This window comes from Vidua macroura, chromosome 5 (assembly GCF_024509145.1).
Source record: "Vidua macroura isolate BioBank_ID:100142 chromosome 5, ASM2450914v1, whole genome shotgun sequence".
NCBI classification, from domain to species: domain Eukaryota; kingdom Metazoa; phylum Chordata; class Aves; order Passeriformes; family Viduidae; genus Vidua; species Vidua macroura.
Window position 1 is genome coordinate 1,912,881 of NC_071575.1, and position 23,228 is coordinate 1,936,108.

A 23,228-nucleotide genomic window follows, 5' to 3' on the forward strand; every position below is an offset into this window, starting at 1 on the left:
GTTTGTGGCCAGTAGAAGTTGTGCTGCCTCTCCTGCCTGTGAGAGGAGCCTGAGCAGAAGGTTTCAGACTTTCACCTCCAGGACTAGCTGCAGGTGTGAGGTGTGGCCCAGTGCCCTGTGCTAGTAGCTAGCTGGCCTAATCCAGTCTGGGGTACAAATTCATGGTGTTAACACAGTCCCATCTGGCAGGATTTATCCCAGGATTATTGCCCTTGTAGCTCCATCGAAAGCTTTTCCTTGCTTGAGATGTTTCCTTGTCGCTGTGAACTGGGCAGGAAATTCATGTCTGCCTAGGACCCTCAGGCCTTTTCATTAAATCTTGTGCTGTCCCATTCCCTGTAGTGCAATTTAATGCTGCAGAGCAGTAGGAGACAGCTGAAAATAGCTGTGTTTGTGATGCAGGCATTTAACAAATTATCTCAGCAAACCTGAACAATTACCTAAGTGCAGCGAAGAGTGTGTCTGTTAATTGGGATGGTCATTAGTCACTTACTGCCTGGAACCCTGAACTCTTGTAGCTATTGTTCTGCTACTTAATTTCAGACTGAGAAGTGCTCAATTTATTTTCTGTACATGTTTTAATCATGTCTATTTCATTGTAAGCACTATCTTTTCATTTTAGTTGCAAAGCTCTTTTCGGAGGCACAAAAGATTGTCTCTCGTTTGTATATAACAAACTAACATCTTGATTATAGTTTGGAAAAATCACTCAGAAATGTATCTGACAAAAAGGTCTGTGATTATGAAGAGCCTGTGCAGTGTGGATATTGCATTCAGGCTTAGGGAAAAATCTTGGGAAAGGATTTTTTGTTTTTTTGTTTTGCTTGTTTCCAATTTGGATTAACAACTTTTTTTTTCCCCCTGGGGGGGAAAAAATGGGGAGCACAACAAAAAGAATAGCTGTTTAATTTGATAATGCTGATTACTTTTGGGTTTTGACCTAAAGGCTCATTAACCTTTGTCCCAAAAAGCTTATCTAAATAATTCAGCGTTTATGTTGGGAGTGGGAGAGCAGAGCATGTGGATTTTTGAACTCTTTTGGAACATCACTGGCTCTGCATTTAGAACAGACTTGACCTTTCTCAGGCTCAGGTCCTGGGCTCAGTGTTCACCAGACTTTCTCAATGACTTTTTGTTCTTAAGGAGGGGGGAAGTCCACACTCATCTGGCTCGAGAATGTTTTTAGTGCAGGCTTTAGTTTGCAAAATTAATGCCTTCAGAATGCAGGATGTTTGAGGGGAATGCCATGGAAAGAGAATATTCTGCTCCACAGCCAATTCTGTGGCCTATGTGCTGTTTCTTGAATGACTTGGGGAAGATAGATGGTGTTGGTGCTTATGAGAGTTCTTGGAAATTATTTAAATATATTTCACTGCACTCTTGCGCTGTGAAAAAGAATAGCAAGATCAAATGAGGGGAAATACTTCACTTCTGTCAATTTGTAGTACTGAACATCTGTCTTTGCAGCTGCAGCAGCATGGCTGAGCATTTTTATTCTATTTTATTCCATTTCCTGAGGAGTGGACATATCCATAGTGACTTCCATTAGTTAAATCTACATATGTGTAATACATACAACATGCAGTTAAGTGGTTTTACTGTAGAATTTAATAATGATCCTTTTATATTCTGTAATATAAACATTTTATATTCTTTAAATGAGGTAGCAGAGATTAGTTAAAGAGTATTTGTGCATATTAATTCCTCTGATGAGAACCTACAAGGAATTTTGAGCAGCTAAGATCATCACAAATTTGGAAAAGGAAGTTTGGGTCAGGAACAGATACCAACTTTATTTAAATCCTCTAAACACTGACTGAACAAAAGTCAGGAATCAGTTATGCAAGGGAGAGATTCTTTTCTTGAGTCTGATTTCAGTTCTTTGCACAGTTCTTGGGGAAGTTTAGGAACTATGAGAGTACCAAAAGCATAAATTCTTAGTTCATGTCTATAAATTTCTTATAAATTATTATAAGGTCTCTATGGAAGAAAAAGACAGAGCATGAAACTGATCATATAAAGAAATAAATTAGAGAAAATTAGCCATCACTGCAGTGTTGGACAAATTCGTACTTCAAATTGCAAGAAGTTTTTCTGAGGGGGAAAAAAAGTATTAAACTAAATATTTTAAAAATATAGGTGCTTCAAGATTTTCTATATTGGGTCTTGTGAGCCTCTTCTGTGATGTTAATTGGACGTACAGAAAATTTAACTCTTAAACTCCTTCTGAACACTTGCAGTTGCAAAGAAGTGCTGAATCAAGCCCTCACTACAAGTGAGCATCGAGCCAGCCACAGCACAGTTGAAAAGGAGTGAAATAACCAATCCACCTGAACAGCCTGAACTTCCAAGAGGCAAAAGTCTGTTCTGTGCCTAAATCAGGAAGGGTCCACAGTGTATTCCACTCTAAAGCTGAGACAACGCTTTTCAAAAATATCAGTTGGTTACATCTTTTTAAGTGCTCAATTTTGTGGTAATTTCTAGACTGAAATACTCTAAGGCCTCCATAAAAAAAATGCTGCACACTTGAATATTTCAAGTGGATGTGTATGAACTGGAAGAAAAAAAATCCAGTGCAAGTGTTAGCTGGGAGGTTGATCTTGCCTGAATGAATGTTCTGCTCTGTTTTCCTGTGCTGGGGGCAGAGATTGGATTCTCCCTGTGCTCAGTGAACACAAGACCATGTTTACGTGTGCATGTCAGGATTCCAGCCCTAAGCTGCTTCTTTCACTCGACTGAAGGATGTCTAGACAACCAGATCAGAGCAGGATGTGGTTGTCTGAAGCTGGCTCAGCAGAGTTCTTTTTTTTTTTTTATGCCTAACTCAAGATATCTAAAAGTCAGGGCTCCAAAATAGCTGTTTTGTTTTAAATGTTTCCTTGAAACAGTTTGCCATGCTTGTCATAAGGATTCATAGAGATCAGTGAGTAAAAGAAGCACAACAGAAATGAGAACAAACTACTTTCCTGGACTAAACCTCAAAGATTTGTATTCACTTCGAGTGCTGGTCAATTTTTTGTTTGGTTTTGTTTTTTTAAATCTGTTCAAAGTTTAGTTAAATTTCACCAAAAAAAGACTCCTTTCCTTGCCCCTGATGTTTTTTGTTTGTTTTTTTTTTTCCCAAGCAGAGGAACTAAGCAGACAACCCCAGTGTTGTGACTGAATGGGTTTGTAAAATAAGCAGAGGAGCTGTTTGTAGTGTGAGGCTTTGGGAGCTGAGCTTAGAGCAAGAAATACTGAGTTTAGGAGAGGCTGATGTGGTGGGGTGGGGCTGTGCTGAGCTTTCTGCCACTGGAGGATGCTTAGGAGGAGCTCTCCCAGCAGAAATGTCAAAACTGAGCAACAGTCCCTCCTCTGGCTGGGTGCTCCTGCCTGGTGTTTTCCCAGGAGCTGGTTTTCTGTGTAGGATTGGCTTGGAGCATTTGTGCAGCCTGGAAATATTCACAGCAGCTTAGTTTTCTAGTTTAAGTCCAAGAGAAATAGTTCACACATAAAGAATTAAAGTCCTCTAATCCATGAAAATATAATTGGAAATTGGTTATATTATTGGAATAATAATAATATATATTATTTCAGTTATATTATTGAAATAATAATTTCAAGAAAAGAGCTTCCCACTGGAAACAATGATTTTTACTTTATGATGAGAGCAATTCCAAACCACACACTCTTCCCCAGTAGAGCAAACTGACAATGGCATAACTTCACAAACTTCACTCTCCTTCCTTTGTTTCAAGTAAGGAACCTGTTGCTACAGGCAGATTACAGTCTAATGTACAGGGTTCTAATGTCATTTCCTGAGGGAGATTTAAATGTAGGTGCTAGTCCTTCAAAATACAGCAATTTAAAAGGCTAATCAAAAATGTGTGACTTGGTTCACCCAGGAAACAGAGCAAATGGGGCTAACTTCACTTCTTGAAGCTGTGACCAAGGATCTGCTTGCACTCTGTGCTGAGCATCCTGCAGGAGCCAGCTGGGATAATCTGTGTGATGACAGGTCGTGTTCAAGCTGCATTTGAGGAGTTTCTTCTTGAAATTTGTCAGGCAGGATCCCTTTTAGCTCAGCTGCCGACTGCTGTGGTAGCTGTAACCAGGTTTTCTTGATGATGACTCTTTTCTGTACCATGAAATTCACACTGCTTGAATATTACTCATTATATTCTTTTAGAGCACCCAGCCTCCCTTTGCTGTAAGTTAAAGAGAAGGAGGAGCTTGCTACAGGAAATGAGGTCTTTGTATTTCTTGTTTTGCATTAAATTGAACATTATTTGGGCACTGTCAAATTCCTAAACACTACTCATGGCTGGAAGTTTCAGTGTCTACATTGGAAAACTGTTGTCATGGAGATGAGTGGGTTTGCTCATCTTGATAGGCAAATTATTAATTCTTAGCTTGGTTCACTTAAAGGCTGCCTTCAACCTGAACTCCTGAGCTGATTTCAAAAGGGCTGCCACAAATTTTTCAGTCTTAATGTTTCAAAAGAAATTAGTGATCTATCTCCTGTGGGATTGAAAGCTGGCCTAATGAGCAGATAAAACTGCAGGCCTCTGTAACTTGTGACTATTCCAGGATCACACTGGAAGTCCACTCTGATGGACATGTGCTACTCATGCTTCCCACAGTCACAGGGAGAGGAATAAACAGATTTATAATGGGATTCTTGGCCAGGAGGTTGAACATGAAGAAGAAAATACCAAACTTGGTGATTTCAGGTAAATCCTTATTTCAGGAATCTGTGTGATCAGCTCCGGGCTGATGAAATCTCTCAAAGCAAGAAGGACAGAAATGCACGTTCTTCCAAAAACTAAAAAAGATTTGGTTTTTTTTTTTTTTTTTTTTTTTTTTTTCCCCTCTTTTTCATTGTGGAGAACAGCTGGAGGTCTCATGCACCCCCTTCCAATCTGCATTGCACAGTCCTTGCTAAGTCCTTTCTTTTCCCAGAGGAAGCAAGCCCAAAGGTATTCCTTCTCAGAAGAATGCTCCATCTTGTAGTTTAACACTGTGGAAGAACTTAAAAAGGCACAGTGAGCAATTGAATATCTAAACCACTTCCTGCAACAGAAGGAAGGAAATCCTACCTTCACCAGTAGGATAGATTCTTACTGTTGTGTTCCTGTGACTTTTTAATTATTCCATGCAAAGCAGCACAGCTTGAACAGTAGACTGGAGGCTAGGTACTTTTTTATATAATAAAAACTTGGCGTTTATTAAAATTCACAGGCAGTTTTCTTCTCACAGGTGAAAAAAGAAAGTTGGTTGGAGTTTTCCGTGTTCACAGTGTGCTCTTTATTGACTGCAGTGCACATGCTGTAGCACACCCAATTTCCCCAGTCTTGGTTAAACAAATGTGGAGGGTATGTTGTTCCTTGTCCAGATCTGATTGCCTGTGTGTCTGGTAAATAAATGTGCTGTGTGTACAGGAGGTTTATCCCTCAGAAGAAAAAGTGCCAGGTTCAAATACACCTACAGCTCTTGGGAAAGGGGAGATGCTAAGGTGAGCAGTACTGAGGCATTTGCAGGTAAATTTTGGGCCTGATAACGACCAGGACATCGACTTTATGGTTAGCAAAAAGTAATTGAAATCTTTTAGAAGTTATTCTGTCCCCATGGGTACGATGGAAATGTCTTTGCTTGTGAGGTGGGTGCACCCTGCTGTCCTGCAGTGCCTGGAGGTGAAGGGGCCTTTCAGGTCCCTGCTGTCCTCACCAATTTTAGCTGCATCTTCAGCACCATCTCTGACCTGCCCTTAGCACCTGCTTTTCCTGATGGATCAGCCTTCTCCCAAAACATCCAGGCATCTTTCAGCCATCCTTTCACGTTCTGTGGTGTTTCTCTGATTAAACCATCCTGTGCGTTTCTGTTTCTAAGCTTGGCTTTTTTTGGGTGTGGGTGGTTTTTGTTTGTTTGAGTTTGGGGTTCTTTTGGTGGTTGTTGTTTTTTTTTTTTTTATTAATACATTTGTTGCAACCTTTTGGTGTGTTTGTGCCTAATGCAGCAATGCCTTGATAAAACTGTGACATTTTTCCATTTTTCCTCGCTTGCTATTTCCATAAAGGGAAGATCCACCTCTGGAGTGCCTCAGGCTTCTGTGATCAGACACAATTCTGCACAAGGCTCCAAGTGCCAAGTTCACCACAGCTTTTTCAAAAGTACTGAGGGGAGAGGCAGAGAACAGTTATGTGTGTCTTTGTTCCATATCACATATCTAAACTTTCTCTGTTTACCTTCTCCCCAACCCTCATGCTGAATTCAGATGTGAGCTTTCAGTGTTTCCTTTTCTTCAAGGCATGCTTTCCTTCAAGTTCCTTTTCCTGCTCAGTTTTGCCTTAGTTTTTCTATGCCTTTTTAAAAAAGGAAACCAACATTAGGAATGAAATTAGTTGAGCCCAGTCTGGCAGTCTCTCTCTTCACAGGAAACTGTCTTTAACAGACTTCCTTAAAAGAGAAGGAGAATCTAACTGAATAACACCAAAAGAGAAATGGAATGCCTTAAACCTTTCTCTCTTTTTGTTCATTGCAGTGTTTAAAATGAAATTTAACTTTTGTAGCTGTGTGTTTATAAAATCCATTTAGTTCACACGTGCACACACAGAAGAGAACAACTACAAAAAAATTGTGTGAGATAATTGATCCTCTGCTAGTCCAAATAATTTTATCTTCCAGACTTTCAGAATTTTAGTGATTAATTTTTAGTACAGAATGATATGTTTTTAAACACAGAAATAAATCTTGAGTGGGAGAACATCAACTGGTACCGAAAAAAAAAAATCACCAAATGTTTTAAGGGGAGCTTGTGCTTAGTTTTATATTCTCAGTGTTGGACTTTGATGAAATTGAGTAAATTCTAGTAGGGTAAATGTTTACAGAAAGTTAAAATTTATATTGCTTTGTACATCTTTCAGAAATGAAATTTTGGTTTGCCTGCATGCTCTGTGTACTGGCAACCCATAAACAGAGTAAAAATTGGTGGCCTGGTAACTTTTTTCTGACAAGTAAACAATGAAACACCTTGAATTTTTTTGCTGACAAATAAACATAATTACTTACTTGTAAATTATCCACAAGTAAAAACTATAAAAGAGCAATTCTTATTCATAAAGTCTGAAAAGAAAAATTTATTTAATGGTCAGGAGGGAGCCACATGATCAGACAGAAATGGTTCATTCTGGAAACACAGCAGGCTCCATTCAATATCTAAGTCCTGTCAAATGGATCAGTGTTGTAAATTTGACTCTTGAAAAAACTTCTTGATGATGAAGCTGCCTGCAGCATCTTCTTTTTAAAGATGAACTGAACAACAATCAGATCTCAGGTATCACATTCCCTTGAGTTTGGTGGGGACTTCTAGTTTGTTTTGTTTTGAAGAATGTCAGAATAATGGTTTTGAATTTCTGCAGTTCTAAGTTTTCCAGTTTGCAGGCTGTGGTGTGGACAGTCTTCCCAAGATGGGTGAGACAGGACTGCAGATACAAGTTTCACTGTAGGTGCAATTCACCAGTTTTACCTGTGGCAATGATGGATTTAGAACTTTGTTTTTTAGCAAATGAATGTTAATTACAGTCTCTTACCATGTTGCAAGGAATTGGGCAAAGTTTTTTGGAGAAACCTTCCATCTTTGGCAGCAGCTTCACAGCTACCATTTGGGTGTGGCTGAAGGTTCATGATCATTGTTTTCTCTCAGAGCTGGCACAGCAGTGCTTTAATGAAATGAGGGCAGCTTCTGGGACTCTAAATGAAGCTGAGACTTGTAGTATATCTTTATCCTCAGTAATTTTGATGTCAGTTTCCCAAAATGAATTTTTAATGTTATTTTGCAACATAAGATGGCAGCATCTGATGGCCTCTACATGGTGGGTAGAATTCTGTAATTTGGCAGCATAAGTTAAAAACCAAACCAATCTGACTCAGCAGTCTGCTAGAGTTGATATTTATTGTATTCATGTGATCCTCTGTGAGGAAAACTGGTGGCTTTAAGGCAAAGCTGCTGCAGGAACCTTGATGCCATGGCTGCTGATCTGTGGCTCAGGTCAAGGTTAGCATCAGATACTCTGCATAAACAAGCTTGTATTTGATTGTGTGGTTACTCGTGTTTAGCCAGTGTATTTTATGAGATGCTCTAGCTTTTCCCTGGGTTTCTTGTGGGAAATAGTCCCAATGCTGCAGTGGAAGTCACAGATAAGAGGTAGAGGCTTTTCACTTGCCATGGTTGTCCCCCAACATCAGCACATTGCCACAGTTTGGCTGTCAGGATTGCAAGACAAGATAAAACTAATGGAAAACTTCATCCTGAACAGAACAAATGGACTATAAAACCATAAATGCATGCAAAAATCATCACTGTGTTTACCTCTGTGTCTATAATCCTCGGATTGCTGTGAAAAACAACTTTATTTCATCTGCTTTCTAATACTTAAGGACTGTAGCTGGTGAGCTGCAGTCTGCCACCAGGAAAACAGTTACCACTGCGCTTTGATAATTTTTGACACAAAACTGTTGTGTCAAAATAGTTTTTGCAGCATCTCTGAGACCAGTAAATGAGTCAGAATGTGGTTGTCAGTGGTGGATTTTCTATTTTGGGTACGGGATCTGTACCATGACCTGACAAGACATGCAGAAGCAGCACACACATTTCTGGGCAGCATCAGATTCTGGAAGCTGGCCACGTGTGATCCCAAATACTTTATGGCTTAATAGATGAGTGCTGGCAGGTCTGCCAAGGTCAGTGACTCATGGAGGTCATGCAGCTGCATCTCCAGTGGTCTCTGGGCTGGTTGCCACCCAAAACATCCTGGCCAGCTCCGTGTCCTGGACCCAGGGTGTGCTGGGGCCATGGATGGGCGTGCCGTCACAAACACAAATTAGGGTCTTGCCACCAGCAGTGGGTCAGGACACCAGGGCTGTGTGTGATGGATGTGTTCTGGGACACCAGTGCCTGCCTCGTGTCCCCTCCTGCTCCTTTGCAGCCACAGGCACAGCCAGCCACCAGGATAATTAATGAGTGTGCCTTGAAAGTTTATCCCCTGCTCCCCCTGCCTTTTCCTTCATGTTTTCCACGGTCTGTCTGCATCAGCTCTGGCACAGAGGTTCTCTGTGAGCTCTCCAGCATAGCAGAGGTTTGTGTTTGTTGGTGATCAGTGACACTGCCTCGTTAAGGAGGTTTGCAAACCTGGTGTCCTGCAGGTGCAGGCTGCCTCTCACCTCTACCCAGCCAGCCCGTGGAAACACATCATCCAACAACGTGCCTACGTGTCCTGGCACAGTGCTCTGTGCCCAAGAGCCAGGGATCCTAGGAGTGCATCCCATCCCAAAGCTCCCCACTCCTTTGTAAGTGCAGGTGCAGAAAAACTCTGCTGCTTTGGTGGAAGGAAATTGGCTGGAAAGGCTCCATGCTCCAGGGCTAGCTCCACTGGCAGGCTTCATCCAGAGGGGTGAGCACATGTTTGGATGCTGTGTGTAGGAAATATGCCTCTCTTTGTCGCCTCTTTCACCTTTTTAGTTTGTTGGAAGTCCCTTAGAAGTCATTTGGCTCAAAAACTCTGCTTCTGTTGGCTTCTATCTGCTTCTGTGACACAGTTTACACAGAGAGAGACAGAATATAAGCACAAGCCCTGAAGGTAGAAGGAACAAAACAAGAAGGCATTTGGCAGGGCTGTTAAATGTCCTTCTGTCTGTAGTAAACACCCAGTGAGAGTCATCAAGCACTTCTGCTGCTCTAAACCATGAGTCAGAACAGCTGGCTCTGCACCTTTATAAAGGAAGGTATCCATAGAAGCAAGAACACTCAACAACCTTTTTATAAAATACAGAGGGGAGAAGAAAAAGGTGGGGAGGGCAATGGAAACAAAAAAAAAAAAATCAAACCATTCTTAGGATTATTAGATTTAATTTTTTGTAATAGTCTGTCTTTGGCAGCCAAGAAGCAGTTGTATATGGAAACTTGAGCTCTTTTCTTAAAAATAAATTTGTCTGCAGTGGGAAAACTGATCTGAGAGAGTTCTTGGAACATTGGCTTTGCTGCTCTACCATGGGTGAGTAGGGCTTGCTCTCCAAGAGCTCAGAGGTTATTGTACTTTATTAGGACTAATCCCAGATTTTTTCAAGACCTACTAAAACAACTGCCATGGGAAGAAGTCAGGCCTGCAATATTTCCCTAACTTGTTAGACAGAAAATTTACTCTGGGTATGGCAGGGGCAAAGGAAGATAAGACAATGAGCTATAAAAAGAGAGTTAAGTAGAAAAGGAAAAGGAGTTCAAGTAATAATAAATACTCAAGATACTGTTGTGAACTGTGAGCAAACATTAAACTCTTAAGCTTTTTAATATCTGCATTTTAAAATAAATTATGTGCAAGTGTGGGGTTTTGTTTGAACATTTTGAGTCCTTTCTGGGCTTTTAAAATTCATTAAATGAAAAGGGTTTTTCAAGCCAGGAATGTGTAACTTTGTCTTCCCATAGCAAGAAGTTTAGCAAGGTGCAGGAGTAGACTAGGGTCACAATACTGGTATATTGTGACCTAATATGTGCTAAAAAAAAAAAAGCACATGACCTAAAAGCACTAATGTGTGCTTTTCAGAATTTTGAAACCAAGATAATGTTGATGTTTCTGCAGGCAAGTTATCTTTTGTTCCTACGCAGTCTCTTATTATAATAATTATTATTGTATTTACAAATACAGTGAGATTACTCACATGTAAATGCTGGTAGAGCATTGTCAAGCTTGTGGATTTTTTTTTTTTTTTTTACCTTAAAGACAGAAGAAAGTGGAAGTTGGGAACAAGGAGAAAATTTTTTTAGAAGTTGCTTGTTTTATTTTTTCCCCCCCACAACCCAGACCTGTAGGCTGATTCTAGAGAGCTGAAACTTTTAAAAGGGTATGTCTGTGTGTAGATGAGTGTATATCTACTTGTACTTTAGTTTCAGGTGTGGAACCCTCTCTCTTGGAAATGATGGAGTTTTTGATGGCTAGAGCTTTTATTATTGAATAAGATGTTCCAGGAAAAAAAAAAATATTCCAATTTTACAGTTGACTTTCTTTTCGTAATGAACTAAAAAATGCTTGTAATTATCTATAAGCAAGACATATTGAAATGAAAATGTTGAGAGGGGCATAAAATATTTGTACACATGTTTTCCAAGTCTACATCCACTTGTGCCTCTTAAGAATTGAAACTCCTGGTTATTTTCTCCCCACTTCTTCCCCCACTCTGAACTAAACTGTGCCTGCACTGGCTGTTATTGCAGCCTCCAGATCTCTGTGGTGCAGTTTTAGCACCTGAAATTAGAAATAAATTAAGGTGATAAAATGAGGTTTTAGTTTTGTTCTAGATGGGCCGAAAAAAATAATGCTGCTGGAGAGGATGCTTGGAACTGCAGAGTGCTGGAGTAGCTCCTGACTTTCCAAATGTTAAAGTTTTATTGCTTGGTTCTGACAAGCCAACTATAAATAGTAGTAATAACAATAATTTTATTTATTGGGCACCCTTCTGTCGTTAATATCCTGTTAGATGGCTCACAAAAGGTGTAATCTGCTGTTAATGTCCTGCTAGGAGCCTCATAAAAGAAATAAAATAGAAAGGCAGTTTAATGCTTAATGGTTTATGCTTTTTCTTTCATGTTGATATAGAAGATTACAGTAAAAAGGCCAATTTTGCATCTTCATTGAAATTAATGGAGTTTCAACAACTTATTTTGGATCTGAAGGAGGCCCAAAATATGTTAATACTTGTTCTTTAGAGTCAGTCAGTTGATGCTTGAACACTTGTGATTGATTTGCAAGGCACCCCAACTGGATTAATTAGAAGAGAAAAATACTGTTTCCCCCTCTAAATTCTGCTTACTGCAAACCCCTCTTGCTATAAAATGTCATGTTCTGGAGGCTCCTTTTCCCCACTTTCTGACTAAATTGCCATCTCTTGTGCTCATTCTATTCATCTTTTATGTTGCTCATTAAAGTTGTTACGTTTTACGCCCCGTGTTGTTCACAGTCTACAAGGTTTTTATCACTTGGATAAAAGCAATCTGCCTGATGCACAGCTGGTCTCCAGAGTGATCTGCTTGCTTTTGGGACGGGCCTCAGACACCTGATGCTGCGCAGAGCACTTCTCTGCTGTTTGCAAATAGCTAAATGAAATTACTTGCAGATGAACTTGGTTTGTGACAACATAGCCAAAGGAGATTTTCAGGTTTATGGACAGTCTGTTGTGCTTTCTGTCTTTTGAGTGGCCTCACTGATTTCTTGAGGAATGAGGTGAAACTCAGCCTGAGCATGACTTCCTTTATCTCTCTCCTCTGCTGGAGTGGGAGCAGGGGGAAAAGCAGATTGATGCTGGAGAAGAAATACATGTTTTTCTAGTAGTGTGGACTTTGATACCCAATTACTCACAAGGTCTGAAAGTTTGTGTGGGGTCTCTGCACTGGCTGTGGTGTACTTGGCCCACACACTTCTGTTGTGAGTTCCTTGACCTTCTCTGAGACACTGGGTGTCCTGATCCCAGCTCAAGATTTTTTGGGTAGCAGGGTACCTCACTAAATTTTCCTTGCTGATTTAGTCCTAAAATGAGACTGGTGGCATCCAGCTTCTCACCATTGTCATTGTTTTTACCTTCCATAACCTGCTTGTTCTGAAATGTGAACAAAAACCTCTTACTGTAAAAATTTATTACTTATGCTCCAACCCCCCACCTATTTTCATATAAAGTCAACTCATAATAAAGTGAACAAGAGTTTTTTTAAAACAAAGTTTGTTGTTCAGTGCACATGCTGAGACCAGCTTTTCTTACTTAACAGCTTTTTTTCCATTTATTGAATATTGGGGGGGCTATTATTTTTTTTTAAGCTGTCAGCTTGCTTGCAGATGGTGCCATAAATAGGTGCTAACAGTCAACTGGTACCAAATGCACTTACATCCACACTTCCCAAGGAATATATTACTTAGCTGGCTTTGGTCCCAAGATAATCAAATAATTGCAAATCCTGGGTTATTAAGCTTCATCAAATTCTAGCCACAGTTAGCCCTGGTCACCGTGTTACCAAGCCAATGTCATTAGACCTTTTGCTCATGGCAAATATAAATCCCGTTTAGATTTGATTAATTTTTCAGAGTTTTTAAACCTATTTGCTCTAACAAGAAGCGTGCCATCCTCTGTGGGCTTGAAACTGTTTTACAAAGTCTTTTCTGTGGCTTCTTAAGCACTGTCTGGCTTTGTCCACACTTCATTAAAGGCATGTAGTGGCTCAAGAGGATTAGGATAACTCAAACCCAGCCTTTCTACTCCCAGTGGAAATTAATCTCTTGCAAAGAAAGCTGTGCAGGTTTTGTTCTTGCTTTATTTCTTAAACTGCCTGTAGCTCTGTCACCATTTCAGACAATGTTTAAAGACCCCAAGCGAGGCCCACTATAGTAAAATATTTGATTATGGCTCTCCCAGATACACTAATTAGGCTGCTAGAAGACTTTATCTTTGGGCTTCTAGAATGTTTACTACAGTAGCAGTGCCTGCTGCTCTAGATGTTGCTACGGAGGTGTCAAAGCTATAAAGACTGAGATTTTTGCATGGCTATGCCTGACACAAGGTGAGCTGCTTTTCCCAGCACTGCTGGCTCCCACAGTAATTCAGATCCTTTGGATGGGGCTTTGAGCTGGTCTGGTGGGAGATGTCCCTGCCCATGGGTTGGGCTGGAAGAGGATGGTCTTTAAGGCCCCTTCCAACCCAAATGATTCCAGGATTCTCAGTGGTGGTGAAAGATGTGGCAGCAGACATTTGCCCTCTGCTTCCAGCTGCTGTCGTATTTCCCTTTTCTACTTTTCTCTTTTCCCTAGCAAGAAATACTTAAAAAACTCCAGTAGTTCTTTAATTATTTGCCATTTTCACGAGTAGAACTGGTACACCACAAAGTGACTCTTCATGCCTGTTGTCAGGAGAGCCGTGCACTGTATCCTAAGTGGTGTAGATGGAGATTTAAAGGTAAGGCTGGAAATAAAGAGGAAGGATTAGGTGCAAGCTTTGCCACGTTTGTGAAAGTAAATATGTCCAGGAAACTGAAGAGTTATAGTCTGAGAGCCAGCAGCAGGCAGTCCCTGTGTCTGTAGTGTTGGTGTGAGTCTCAGATAAACCCAGCTCACTTTAGTCTGGACTAACACTGGTTCACACTTGAGTGGCCTCTTCTCACCTGCACTGCTCTGGAGCAGGTAAATTGTTGAGACTTGGTAGCTCATTATCTGTTTGTGCACCTTGCAGGGTTCTCTATTTCTAATGTTCATGAAGCTGAAATAAGATTCTTTTTATCTTTCTAATCAAAAGAAGATGCCTGACAATTCCCTTTGTATTCATACTGTAAACAGCTGTGGGTAATTGGTTTTTATTTTCTTTTGTTCCTTTCTTCATTTCAGTCTTCTCCACTGATCTGTGTTATACATCACTATACAAAGTAGTAATCAAAGAAATGGAAATGCATTCAACATTTGCACTTCGTTTTGTTTTACAAATAAGAAATAATTTCAGACTGTACTTTGGCTGTGCCAGTTCATGCTCATTTTATTCCTGAGAATCTCTTCAACCAAAAGTTAACTGTACAGATTTCTGGGTTGGAATACTGGAGCACCTGGGAACAGGAACCTTTTGAGTTCTGTAATGACACATTTTTACAAGCTTACAGAGAAAAGATAAAATCTGAGCTTGATAAATATTGAGGCTAGACTTGAGACTCAGCTGACAAGATAGTAAAGCTGTGCAAACTTTTCTTGGGAAACTCTAGCAGGCACTGGGAAGCATCATGCCTGAATGTGAGAGTAAATCTCTCACAGTTTTCATGTCAAACTTTACTTTTTATGTGGATTTTTTTTTTTTATTCCCCAGCTGTAAAACATTAGGGCTGTTAATCCTCATGAGGCAGGACCTAGAGTAAGAGGCTTGTATTTACCATGAATTTTCTGGGGTTTTTATGTGAGTCCTTCAACTTTCATAAACCTATTTCTTGCACTTAGCACATTTGTGTACATGTACATATCTTCCTTATCTTGGAAGGGGACTTCAGGTCAATGTTATCTTTTCCAAATGTCTTTAAGTAACTGCTTTTCACTACTGCCCCAGACACCATCATGCAGCAAAAGCTTCATCATTCATTCACAATGTATGGGAATTTTATTGCAGTTTCTCATGCTGCTTTCTTGTTTTTGTTTTTTTTTTTCTTTTAAAGAAATATCTTCTGACAGAGGAAGTTGGGGAGGGTGGTGTGCAAGTTCATCCCACCTCTCATGACCCCCATTAAAAGAAACCAAAAGACTTCATTGCAAAAAAACCCAAAAAAAAACCTCACAAACAACAACAACAAAACCCAAAAATGCTTGCAGTCAGTAGAATCTTCATTAAGGATGGTTAACAGATCTGTAGCTACTCAGCTGTTGCCAATAGCATTTTCATATTGCACCTTCTGGGGGTTTCTATCTTGCTATTTAAAAATAAATAGACTGATATATAGGCAGACACACCAAAAAGAGGTGGCATTACTGACAGCTCCACTATAACTTTCAGCCCGTTAACATAAAACTCCACCACTAAATCTCTCAGGGTAAACTATGCAGAGATAGAAAAGCCCCAAGGTATTAAGAGTGATTTTGATATAAATTCCAATTTTATTTTATGACTATTTTACAGCTGCTTCTAGATATCTTCTCTCATAAACTACACGGCACAAGGCAAATGTTACATCTTTTTTTTTTCCCTTCTGCAGGGTTTCAGACAGTTGGTTTATTGTGACATGTTAGCAGCCTTTTCTCTGCACTGCACATTCAGAAGAATGAATTTTAATGAGACTAAGCTAGCAGAAGGCCCATAAAGAAGATGCGATTATGTTTTAAGTATTCATAAAAAAAGTTACATTAAATTTACACATTTTGATTTTTGTCTGTGACAGTCAAAAGAGTTAGACTGAGAGCATATTGCAGAATCACAAAATGAGGAGGGTTGGAAGGCACCTCTGGAGATCCTCCAGTCCACCTTCTGTGCTGGAGTAGGGTTGCACTTCTTAAAAGGGGAAAAAATTGTCCTTGTTCCACAAGAAATATCCTTGCTCTTGCTGTGAGGATAATGATGCCACAGAGGTTTTGATAACCATGATGTAGTTCTGCTAAGCACCAGAAGGTAACTTTTCATCTTCAGATAAAGACATAATTAATTGACCTCTTCATCACTCTAGCAAGTTAGTAAACATTAAAGATGATTAAAGATGTTGTTTTCAAGCTGTGTGGAAAAGTTAGCAATGTATATCTGGATGTTGTTAAATTCCAGACATGCTCAGAATCCTTGGGGTGCAGGGGAAAAGAAATTTTAATGGTACTTATTTATAAGTCTGTGGTGCCTAATAGATGTTTACTCCTGTCCTAGCTGATACCATGCCCTGCCAGAACGTTTCAAAAGTGTGAGCTGGAATCTTTTCCTCTCCTTTGCTGCTGTCACATGGGAGCCTGTCCTTTGCCAGGCCTAAATAGCAAAATAAACCTAGGCCTGGGCAAATGGGCATGGCCTTGCTAGAGGTCTTTAAAATATCCCAAAAAGTCTGTCTTTTTTTTTTTCCTCTCTCCTCCAGCCAAGTATGTATTTGTTCATAGATTGAACATGAGGAGCAAATAGTTTTTGCTTCCAAGTCTGAAATCTTCCTCTCCTGAGCCCTGTTTATTATTTCTAATTTTTAGTGTGGGAATAATTTTTCAAAAGTACAGATTAGCTCATCATAAATAGAGTAATTAATGTTACATTATGAAAAGCTCCAGCTAGTTTTAATCTCAAAGAACTGGGAGAATTTAGAAATTGAACTTTTCATGGACTGGTAGAACATCTCAGTTTTACTTTACCTTAAAAAGTTCTTCCTTAGTTCATTTAGTTCCTCCTTTCTGAGTGTCTACATGCATAATTATTTCAAAGATAAGCGTTTAAAAAGTTGGATCTTGTATTTTGACCACACTCTGTTTTAGACTAAGGACATTCTTGATGATACAGTCTTTTTACAACTTATGTGGTTGTTCCCTTTCAGTTGGTTTTAAAAAATATATTTCATATAAAGTTGATACCTCTAGAAAATAACACATTACAAACAGAGGCAATGATGGAATAGAGTTTTCCAGAGTAAGTGGTCAAAGTATGCACAGGTTACATCTTGAATATCCAGATAGTTTGGAGAAACTGCTTCTGCTGTATTGCATTCCTACCTTTCAGAAAAAAAAAAAATAATTCTATGTAGTGAAACGAATCATAGTAAATGATTATTGATGTGTGTTGGTCATTAATTTTTCAATGACTATCAAGGAAGAAAAGCAATATTCATCATTGCAATAAAGCAAAATAAACAAGGTGTTTCCTAAAGTGCTTTATCCTGAACAACAGGAGCCTGTGAAATGATTCCACACAGGAAGGGAATGCTCAGTGCTTTTGCCCCAGGCTGAGGTGCCACTGATACCATCTAAATAAATTGATGTTGTTAAAGAGCACAAACTCCCCGGGGAGGATGCCTGCTTGGGTTTAGAGAGTAGTTTATTTTGGTTACAGCTTTTGCTGTTTATAGCCAGTTTAAGGGGAGCTGAATTCTATTATTTGTGAACTGGGAGAAGATTGTCCCAATAGCAGAATCTATTTCCACTGGTTTAACCAAACAAGGTTCTACTCTCAGCTGAGTATTCAGCCACAGCATGTGTAGAAAACAAGGCAGATAAATATTCCAAGTTTATGGCATATTTGGATTAGGCTGAGATTCTCATCTGGGCTTTTAAGATACTCAGTAAATAAGTAGCAGTTTTCTTCCCTCTTTTCTCTGATCATTGCTGCCATTGTTGATTCAATAGGGGCTGTAATTCAGAACCGAGTTTGAGGAAAGCATTTCTGTATTTCCCTATTGTGTAATCAGAAATAGCTCCTGGGCAACAGGCTGCAGTGGGTTTTTTATTGTAATTTTTTTTAAAAAAGTTTTGGTTTTTTGGTTGTTTTTTTTTTTTTTTTTTTTATGGAGAAGATGAGCAGACAAGCACAGAACTGTCTGATCTTCTTGATAAATTATGAGTTATGTGTTGCTCATTGGAGTCCTACCTCCAGTGCAGTTTAGGTTTAGGGGTATCTGTCGTGAAGGATTGAACAAAGTTCTCCTTTATTTTAACAGATAGAAACAAAATCTCAGATTGAATCACAGCCAGAGCAGAGGTTGGCCTCCCTGTGAAAGGTGTGGATATATCAGTGATCTGCAGTATGCAGCTGAGCTTAAGTCCAGTTTGTGTTCCTTTTGTCATTTTGTTAATTCATAGCTTTGTAGTTTGCAGGCACTGCTTTAATTTGAGCCTCCTGTGTGAGACACATATTCTGCTTTTACTCAGTAGCTGATCTGGAACTGTAAAGTGGGGGATTCTGCTTTGGTTCCCCCCCTCCTTCTTTGCCATCTGATTTTCTTATCACCTAATCTCACTTAGCTGCAGCTGAAAAAAAAAAAAACAAAAAAAAAAAAAAAAAAAAAAAAAAAAAAAAAAAAAAAAAAAAAAAAAAAAAAAAAAGAAACCAGTGTCTCCATAGGTGAATGAAACATCACTGCTGGAATAAAGCAACACAACTCCTTTAGAAAGAAAAGAATCCTGATGTGAAGATGTAACTGCACTCATGATCACACTGGAAAAGTTCTTCTTCACGTTCAAGTGGAACTTCCTGTGCACCAGTTTCTGCCCCTTCAGATTCACAGAAGCAATTATAAGTTCATTTAGGCCATCCAAGTTTCTGACAGGTTTTTGTTTTTTTTTTTTTTAATAATTAAAAAAGACATTCAAGAAAGAAAACTAAAGTTTTTGAACCTAAATGCACAAGTCTGTGCTGTAGAATGCAAAGGAGAACTTTTGTGTTTTTCCATGGGAATGTGGAGTGTGAAAAAAAAATGCAGTGAAATTATGGTAAAAGAAAAGCTTATAAGACTACAGGATTTCTGCAATAAATAATTTTAGTATCACAATTCTGGCTTTCTCTCATTACTGTTCTCTATGAGAAAATGGCTGCCAGAAATATTGTTACCCCTTTCTTTTCTGCTATGACTTTTATTATGTTTACCCATCAGGCCCACTGCAATCTCAGCCTGCTAACTTCTGTTTTGGAGTAAATTGAAATGTGGATTTGATAAAAGCTGTCAAGTATTTTACTTGAACAATAGATCAATTGAGTGGCAAGGACTTTTTAATGGAAATTTTTTTTGTTTTGGGGAAGAAAGGCCTCTTTTTCAGAGACAAAGCAGAGAGCTAACTGAGAAAAAAATTCCATGGGTAGTGTAATAATATCCAGAAATAGACAATAGGTAATGAGGATTTATTCAAAGATGTGAAGACTAATATCAAAAGCATTTTATACCATAAAGCAAAAACATCAGATAAAACTTTGTCACTCCATCTAAATGCATTCTTCTTAATTTATTTTCATAGCTTTGGGCACAATACTTCCTTATTAATGCAGAGATACACAGGTCACCCTTCCTATCCCTGCTGTTCTATATTACCACACATAAAAATGGGCACACAGATAATTCTGTAAGCATGGTTTTATAGAAGGGTGGAAATTTTCTGGTGCTCTTATTAAATGCATCATGGCAATTTTGACTTTATTTTAAAAATTGTGCATCTTTGCTGCTTTCTAGTCTGGCTACAGGAGAGAAATTTTGAGCGATCTCACAAAGTGTTAGAGTGAAAGAAAAGAATTCCTCTTCAGTGATAAAATAAAAGAAATTAGGGGTTTCTCTGTAGTGAGGTTTTTGTAGGGCTTTTCTGATTGGTTTCTTGGTTTTGGTTTTTTTTTCATTTTGTTTTGGCTTTAATTTTTTTTTCCTTTTTGTTTGTTTTAATTTAATGATCACCCTAGACTGCTAATTTGGGAGTGGATGGGGAAAAGCTTGCAGTACATGGCAGCATGAATTATAAATATTATTAAATTGATATGTATAAAAGAGAAAGTACACAGATTATCTTTAATGATGCTGTGTCCAAACATTCACAATGTGTTTTTTTGTGAAGAAAAGCCAATTTATGGGTTGTTTATGGATCTTTTTTTTCCCTAGTACATGCATACACTATATAAAATGCAAATTCTGGATTGTCCCTAAAGTAAATCTTCTGAGACAACTCTAAGCAAGCTAATGGAAATCTATCCTGGTTTTCATCCAGAGCTGATTTATAACCTGTTTCTCCATTTGTTTTCAGTAGTTTTGCTTTCAGTAATCTGTAGAAATATAATTAATATGATTAAAAAGGAAAAAAAAAATTGGAAAAAGCAATATGCAGTGGCTGGTGATCCTGTTATTGTAAGGTTGTTGATAAGAGGCAACCTTTGGTTTTAATGGTTTTATTCTGGTTTTAACCTTTGCATCCTACTCAGTTTCACTTTAGAGTCATGCCCTAATACTGATGCCCTATTTCAGTTGGTCAAAGCACAAATAATTCAAGAATTACAGCCCGTGTCAGCAGCAAACAGAAGAACAACACTTAACACCAGTTATATTTATAGATAGCAACCAAATTATGGAGGAAAAAATAAATGTGTAGATTTTAATGCCAGGAAAAGAACACAATAGCTTTGTAGGATGGCTGATACTTTAAATAATCTAGAGAAGGACTTCTGAACTTAGTTTGTAAATTTTCTTTGTCAAATATAAGTTGAATTAAGGTTTTCACTATTTCCTTCAGAGTGATATTGAGACCTGATATTGAGTTCAATATGGAGATTGTGTACTGAACTGCTGTTGCATATCCTGCACTGTTTTTTGAAGTATTTTTTCAAGTCAGTGACTTCTGCTGATAACTGAACATCAAATAACTACTCCTCCTTCTTAGTACTCCACAGGAAAACACAGGTATGGAAATGACCCCAAAGTACTTTGTTAAAACCACTGGAGTGATGAAGGAATCTGTGAATCTCTCAAGGTTGTTTCTGGTATTTATTTTTCAAAAAGTAATTAGTTTTATAAACAAGAAATTAACATTTATTTTACCTTGTGTTTCTTGTGCAATTCACACCTACTAGATTGTGTATTTGCCTTACCCTGGCTTTCAGGAGCATTTTCAGGTGTGTTCTCAGAAGGGGAAAATGGGTGACTTGGTCCACTTGTCCCACTGCTTCTCAATATCTTTGCAATAATTACAGTGGTTGGGGTTTTTTTACCTTTGAAGAGGCCTAGCAAATAACAAAATTTAAAAAGTGGGGTATTCTTTGAGTCTGTAAATCGTGCTTAGTAGAAACTATTGTTTCTGAGTGAAGAAAGAGAGAACAGTAGAGATAAATGAAAAGAACAGGAAAAAAATGAGATTGGTATCTTGTCAAGAAAAGTTCCTTATGTTTTCCCTTGTTCAGGTTAGAAAATTATGAGCCCTATTTCTAATCCCCAGTTCACAGCAGCAGAACACCAGGTAGTTATTTCTAGCATCTGTTGGACATAAAGGAAGGTATACCCCAAAGAGACACTCTTCATAAACACTGAGCACCAGAAATACTGTTCCTATTAAATTGGACCACATGAATAATACAGGAGTCATGAATTTAAATTATTACTGGCATTTGGAGAAAATGGCAGTATTTCAGCCATTAAATAACAACTTTGCTTTATTTCTGGAAACAGAAAGTTATTAAGTTTTAAATCATATTGATGCTGTGGCTCAGATGCATTTCTGCTTCTCCAACCATCCAGACATGGCTTGTCAGTGCTGTGTTGCACTAGGATTGTTTTCTCAGAGGTCTTCAGCCCACTGCTGTGGGATAGTTGAGCTGCACTAAAATGGCATTGTCATAAAAGGTGGAGGTGCCACTGCTTGTGGAGTTTTTGGGGTGCATTGTCCCACCCATGTTGTGTTTGTTCCTACAGCCCTGGAAAGGGGGGTGTCAGAGCAGTTATTAAAGCTAAATGGGGTGCAGCACAATAAGCAGCATCAGCACAGGAACCTCTCCCTGTTCTTTGGGTTTTGCCTGTTTGTGTATCCTTAACACAGCAGGGCTAAATAGAATGGGTACATGCATATCTTTGTAGTGCTCAAAGCTTCCCTCCCCTATTCCTGCTCTTCCTGCACCTCTCCCCATGCTTCCTAACTAGTGACATTAAGTACAGGTGAGTTGGGAAAATAAGTGTACAAACAAGTGCCTGCTTGGTGGATGAGGTCTGTAAGGGGCTTAGATCAGAACGCAGAGGAAGAGAAAAAGGTTGATTCAGACAATTTCAGCAGATGAACCCCCCCTTTTCTGCTTTAAGAAAGGTGTCCTGTATGATCTTGAGAGAAGTCATTTAGTCTCTCCTTGACTTTGCTTTTTAAAGTGAAGTTTACTTAAAAAAAAAAGATGCTGTATTTGTACAAGTGCCAAAAAATAAATACAAGAGCTGTAAACTCTTTCAGTTTGCAAGAAGTCTCTCTGCTTCATATTGGTTGGTAAAAAAAAAAAAAAAAAACAGCTGGATATGGTGACCATAAGTAAATAAGAGATTTCTTTCGACTTTCAGGTCTCTTGTTACTTCAAAAGGGAAAACCCAGGGGGAGATAAAAAGAACTGGTTAGAGAGGTGACCTGACATGAAAAGCTCAGAGGCTTGAATATGCAGGAGTTTCACACTTCTCTGCATCAGAGACACAAAAGACAATCAGAAACCAGAAAGGGGAAAACACAGCTATAGAAGAGTTGCAAATCCAGCACAACCAAAATCATCTCCAAGAGGAAAACCCCTCTGGAGAGTGAAAGAAGCACTGAACATCACAGGGAGCTGCGTGCTGGAGCTCGGGCTGTGTACAGAGAAGAGTGGATAAAAGCCAGGCTGAATTGGACTTTGTGAAAGGAGTCAAGGCAAATAGGTAAAGTTATTTTCAGGTATATGCACAAAAAAAAAAAAAAAAAAAAGGCTAATGAAAGAAGGTTTTAAGTTGGAATAAGATAAAGAGGACAAATGGCAAAATAAATAATGCTACTCACAATTTGTAAGGATGATGAGGCTGAGTGTTGGGCTCTCAGATAGGAAAAGACAGGAAAGACAAAGGAGAGAGGGAATGAGAGCTGAGATGCAGTATATTTTATTTATATTTATTTACCTTCAAGTAATAAAAAGAAATTGAGGTTCAGCAGTACAAACTGTTAGGTCTTTTTTTATGATTTTTGGGATGAAAAGCATCCATTTCTGATACTTCAGAAGAAAGCTGAGCTGAAAACCACTGACAGAGCCAGCACTGCTGTGGGGTGTCTGTGGGACAG